The 6,563-nt window shown below is 40.7% G+C and overlaps 1 long non-coding RNA gene across 1 annotated transcript; it reads left to right on the top strand.

Moving 5' to 3' along the window:
* The first annotated feature begins 923 nt into the window (after positions 1-923).
* Positions 924-3,616, top strand: LOC132710624 (uncharacterized). Its single transcript, XR_009621306.2, has 2 exons — positions 924-1,096; positions 2,201-3,616. It is a non-coding gene; the product is annotated as an uncharacterized LOC132710624 (long non-coding RNA).
* Positions 3,617-6,563: the final 2,947 nt, after the last annotated feature.

Genomic DNA, 6,563 nt, shown 5'->3' with positions numbered 1-6,563 from the left:
TAAGACCAGACTGGTGTGCCAGATGTTTGTGATGCTAAGATTTGTGATGCTAAGCAAGATGGTTAAGTAAGTCATGCCTGACTTTTCTTCTTTTTTAGCCATGGCTGTTAAGCGAATCACTGCAGTGATTGAGTGAGTCATACTTCCCCCACTGACTGCTTATCAAAAGCTGGTTGAGAAAGTCACAAATAGAGATCACATGATCCTGGGATGCTGCAATAGTCGTAAATATATGCTGGCTGCCAAGCATCCAAAAGTTTGAACGTGTGATCATGGGTATGTTCTGGCCGTTGGTTGTAAGTCATTTTTTGCAGTGCCGTTGTAACTTCGAACAGTCATTAAACAAATGGCTGTAAGTCAAGTCAAGGACTACTTGTATTCAGTTTCTGAAATGCATACTTTTTTTTAAAATACCCAGTCGTTGAACAGGTTTGTGACTAATAATTGATCCTATCTCCTGTCTTAATTGTTTTTCCCTAGAGCCTGCATGTTGCGTTCTTCTACTTCCAGTAACCTGAGCACATTTAAGAACCATTGTTCAGCTCTAGCATATGCACTGGAAATGATTATGAAATTCTGTACCTTCCACTTCTGGTAACCAGTATCTTTTGTGTTTTAACTTCAGTGGTTGGGAATGTGCATTGCACAAGTTATGAGTTGAAACAAGCAAAACCAAAACTCAACTCATTTTGGGAAAATGGTGGTCCTACCAAAGTCTTTGGAAACCTAAACCAGCTGGCCTAGGAGGGTAATAAGTAGAAGCCACTTGAGTGTAAACAGGAAGAAATTGGAATTTCTTGTAGTGGTAAGAACTATGAACAAAGGTAAACATGGAGAAGGATGCTGAAAGGGGAATTTATAGCCCAGTAGTGAAATCTAAATTTCTTTCCTACCGGTTCTGTAGGCGTGGCTTGGTGGGTGTGGCTTGGTGAGGGTCATGTGACTGGGTGGATGTGGCTATGTAACAATGTGACTAGGGGATCAAAAGACAGAAACTCACTAACAATGTCCTGCTGGAGCAGGGTTGGACTACATGACCTCCAGGTCCCTTCCAGCCCTAGATTATCCTCTGAAGATAATCTACTACTACTGCCAGGTTTGTAGTCCTTCCTTCCTCTCCTTTTTCCTTCCTTCCCTCCCTCCCTTCCTCCCTTCTTTCTTTCTCTCTCTCTCTCTGTTTTTTGCCTACACCCCCCATTTTTGGCCTAGCAAAAATGGATCCCCCCCACCCCCGTAAAAAAAAAAAGGTTCCAGCGATCGCGCGCCACAGCTGTGATCATTGGAGCCTTTTAAAAACTTTTTTAAAAGCATTTTTTTACTACTGGCTTGGGTGAATAGGTATTTAAAAAATGCTTTAAAAAAGTAAAAAAAAAGGCTCCGATGATCGTGTGGCACAGCTGTAATCGTCGGAAATTTTTTTTTTTTACTTTTTTAAAGCATGTTTTACTACCTATTCGCCCAAGCCGGTAGTAAAAAAATGACTAAAAAGTAAAAAAAAAAGTTCCGATGATCAGCTGAGTGATCCGTGATCGTCGGAACTTTTTAAAAAAACTTTTTCATGCATTTTTAACTACTGGTTCTGGAGAACCGGTAGTTAAAAAATGCTAAAAAAGTAAAAAAAAAAAAGTTCTGACAATCGTGGGTTGCTCAGCTGATCGTCGGAACTTTTTTAAAAACATTTTTTACTACTGGTTCGGCGAACCAGTAGCATTTTTTATTACTGGTTCAGGTGAACCAGACCGAACCGGTAACATTTCACCCCTGCCTCAGCCCCTGTTGGTTATGCTGGAAATTCAATCTGGGAAACACACCACTGTGGAAATTTGAAGAAGGCTTAGGTACCTCAAATGATCTCCAAGAATTACTTCCAAGAATCAAAGAAGTTGGGAATGAACAATATTCAATATATCTTTTTTCCTCAGCTTTGGACAGCTGATTTTTGGAAACCACCCTGGATATTTCGTGGAAGAGCAGTATGTAAAAATCCGAGGAAGGAAACAGGCGAAGGAAGAGTTCTGTTTTGGTTGGATTTTGCTCTAAAGCAGTATGGCTAGTGAGCCACAAAACGGCCCATTTGCGAGTCCTCAGTCACATTCAAGGCCAAGCAAGGCCCGGCCATGCATTGGTTCTGTGGAACGTGGGCGCTTGCCTTTGCCTTCTGGCTCCACATTAACTGCGCCCTCATTTGTTTGCCTGGCAGGGCCAAGAGAACGTCTCCCACTTACATCCCTTGGGAAAACCCCACGCATGAAGGCTGCACCTGCTAACAAGAGGAAACGCCTGGGCTCCACGAGGCAGAACGAAGCAACTCTGGAGCTTTCCAAAAAGGGCGATCATTATTTCCTCCAAGCAGCCTCCACTTCCTTTTTTTCCCTTTCAATACCCCCTTTTCTTTGTAGAAGGCCGGCTCGGTTCACTGCGGCTCATTTTCTGCAGTCAATCAGTCATCACATCTCCAGACAGACCACATTTTCTGAACCCTGAGAGACTGATTTGCCAGGCCATACTCACCGCCCACAGATTTCATGGAAAAGAAAGCTGGCAATAAACGTCAGACGACAACTTCCTACTGTCTGGTTTCCGTGCAACCGGCAGTGTTTGGAATATGCTTCGGTGATGCCAAATGCAAAAGAAAACCTCATGAAACTTGGAATGCATCGGGGGCCACTAATTTAAGGAGTATTTATTGAAAAGGATCTGATGAAATTTGGAGATGATGTACTCTTTTTTTTAATGCATTGAGTTTCCCGAACTTGAATACAGAATTTAATCAAGACACAAATGCGTGATGATAATTGCATTGAAAGGGAGAAACCAAGGGAACTAGAAAGGTGACGGTGCTAAAGCTCCCTAAATGCATTAAATCTGATATGGAATGCTATGTAGACCCTTAATTCTGAAGCAGCTTTACCCCCACTGCGAATGCCACTCAAACACTCCTATGCAGGACAGATGTTTAAAATGGGTTGGGGGGAATCTGCCACGGAGTCAGCTAGGGAATCCCATTCTACCCATTGCCCCCTCCCCATTTCAATGACAAGTCTGATTGGTTTTAAAGAAATATGAGATGTGATCGGCTATTACGACTATGCTAAAAATTATCTAGAGACCTTGGCTTGTTTGCATCTGTGGTTCAGCTTGCCATACCCAATTTAGACTGCTAGTTAAAAGACCACATTCACAATTTCAGGAAGCCAGGAAATCTTGTGGCACTGGCTTGTCAAAGGTACACTTGCATGTTAAAGCGGTTTATAGTATAACAAATATTGTTAAACAGAAGTAACATCGGTTAAATCAATTGAAGTATGAAGTACTGTATTTCGATAACAGCTCACCTGATTTGTCTGTGCTCATACAGATCAAACTGCTTGATTGAACAGTGAATATAACCAGTGCACTCACCAATTAAAAATGGCATAGTATGTTTCACTGTAAAGAATAATATTTACCTAGGAAACAGATACAGTTAGTTACTGTATATTTATTTTGCTATAACATTTGCAATTATCATAGTGTTCCATCCTGTTTCAGAGCACTAAAGCCAGTAGAGTAACCAAAACATTTTGTCTTAAAATGTCTATATACTGTATGTTTATCACTAATAAATTGTTTGACATATCTACTCTCCTAAGATTTATATTACATTTGTACACAGAGGAAAGAGTTCTGAATGGATTTTTGCAAAGCATTCTTGCTTTGATTTTATAACATACTGCAAGAAGCCTCACTAAAATATTATAGAAAATGGAGGAAATATAAATGATCAAGAAAGGAAACAAAAATCGCTATATAGGCTATGTATAAAACAAAATAATTGATTTATAGAAAGAAAAGTTTAACAAAACATTTAACAAGGGGAGACTAAGAGGCTACAAAGACAACAGTGTTAAGGTAGCTTTATTTATTAAATCTGATATATTGTTACTGGCTGCTAATTCTGAAATAAACTTCTTCCCATCATCTCGTTAAATCACCATTCTTTCTCATTCCAGGGTTATTATATATTCATACTAACATATCTGTATCTATCTCTGCATACTGGCTAGGGAATTCGGTGAGTTGAAAGCTACATGTCTTAAAAGTTGCTAAGATTGAGAAACACTACAATAGATATTAAAGACTACATGGAAATGTTTTCTAGTTGGGAGAAAGATGGAAGCTAAACGCACAGTTTACTTCATGCCTGTTCTATTAACTGGCCCATATAATCACTGTAAAGTATTAGAACATAATACTGTACTTGCAACTTGCTGAGCAGGGGTGAAATGTTCCTGGTTTGGACCGATTCAGCCAACCAGTAGCGATTGCGGCTGGTGGTTCGGAGAACCAGTAGTGATGGCGGCGTGAGGCTCCGCCCACCCACCCGGTCGTCGTTACTTCCTAGTTTTAACCAGAAAGCAACCTGTTTTTTACCATCTGCGCATGTGCAGAAGGGTTTGCACATGCGCAGAGGATCCGTGCGTGCATGTGACACACGCAGGCGGCGGGTGCACTTCCGAACCAGTTGGGAAGGTAAGTAGATTACACCCCTGTTACTGAATATAATTTGAAACTTGCCAGTGGCATGTTTGATTTTAACATTCAGCTAAGGCCATGTTCATAGCGAAAGAAAAACACATATTCTCGTCATTAAATAATCCATGTCTGATTTCTACAACAGCAAAAACAATCTCAGTTGAATGAGTGGCAATCAATTCTAGCATATCCAAAGATTAGCCTTATTAGCATAAGAGCACCAGTATGCCTACTGTCCCTGTCCTAATGTTCTCTTTAATTTTATTCATTTTATGTATTCAATTCATGCTTATACTTTTGTATGTATGTATGTATGTATATATATATGTATATATGTGTGTATGTGTGTGTATATTTGTTTTCATATTCATATATATATATATATTAAGAATTGTCCTAAAGATGTGAGTTCCAGGTATAGTTATAGAAGAGGCGATAGACATCACGATCTCCGGAACGTTTAAAAGTTTAAAATTTTTTATTTTAAAACTTGTGCTAAGCTTTCGTCGGCCCCTACCGACTTCGTCAGAGTATAAAATCCCCATTGAGGAGCTGCTTGCTTTTATGTGATGCTGATCAATTTAGTCATTGCGCGTGCACACCCTAATGCGCACAAAGTTAGCTGCATTCGGACATTATTTGGCAGGATAGATACCCATTGCAGCACACGGGCAGCCAAAGCAAAAGAACGTGCGCATCTTTACCGGGTCTGCGCTCTCAATGGTTATCCGAGGGATTTTATCCATCGATGTATTACACCCAGGGCCCAGCAGCCCATGGAAGGCACATGCGGAACAACAACGTGGAGGGTGCTCCCATACATACAGGGGGTGTCCGAAACTGTGGCATGCATCCTTGCACCACATGGGGTTAGAGTGGCACACAGACCTGACCAAACACTGAGGAAGAGAGTAATGCGCCCAAAAGAAGCTTTGCCGAAGGAGGAGACTTCCTCAATAATCTATCATATTAACTGCAGCAATTGCGCAGGTCATTACATAGGAGAAATATCAAAACGACTGAAAATGAGGGTGCATGAGCACAAACTAGCAATCAGACGTAAGGAACAGCGCTCCCAGATTTGGATGTATATGGAGGAGCATGGTCACGAGTTCAACTTCCAAGAGACCGAAGTCGTTGCCCACGACGAAACAAAAGGAGGGCGCCTCTTGAAAGAAGGCTGGTTCTCTTAACAACAACTCCCTCAATAGACATATTGACATACCACCGGCATACCAGGCTTTATGGCACCAGGAAAGACTTAAGGAGGACTGATCACTAAGACTGAATGGAGATCGGGGACAAATCTCCTCCTTTAGGCATGGAGAGTGGCCCAATGAAGATGTGATAAACCCTGATAGAGGGCAAGAGAGTAGGTTAGGGAAACAGCAGAATGAGGAAGATAGGGGGGGTAAGGAAGAACAACGCAGACCCATCACAAGATCATGGGTAAAACAAATGGGTTTAGAGGAGGCAACGTGTGTGCCTAAAAGGGAAAGGCATAACAATGAGGGAGAGGGAGCCGGGAGTAATACCTTCAAAGCAATGCCTGATAACACTGCGTTACCCCCCAGGGAGAGAAAGAGGCAACACACAATGGGGAAGGAGGCAGGGGAAAGTGCATTGTCATCGGTCAGCATGACTAAGGCAGAAAAAAAGATAATTACAGGGGGAAGGCAAGGGTGTGGACCTGTTACACGCGCAATGACTAAATTGATCAGCATCACATAAAAGCAAGCAGCTCCTCAATGGGGATTTTATACTCTGACGAAGTCGGTAGGGGCCGACGAAAGCTTTGCACAAGTTTTAAAATAAAAAATTTTAAACTTTTAAACGTTCCGGAGATCGTGATGTCTATCGCCTCTCCTCTCTCTCTCTCTCTCTCTCTCTCTCTCTCTCTCTATATATATATATATATATATATATATATTTATATTATATTATTATATTATATTATATTATATTATATTATATTATATTATATTATATTATATTATATTATATTATATTATATTATATTATATTATACATACTTGACAAATAAATAA

The sequence above is a fragment of the Pantherophis guttatus genome, chromosome 1, assembly GCF_059756535.1.
Source record: "Pantherophis guttatus breed Tessera chromosome 1, ASM5975653v1, whole genome shotgun sequence".
In the NCBI taxonomy this organism is placed as follows: Eukaryota; Metazoa; Chordata; class Lepidosauria; order Squamata; family Colubridae; genus Pantherophis; species Pantherophis guttatus.
This window is presented reverse-complemented; position numbering and strand designations above follow the sequence as displayed.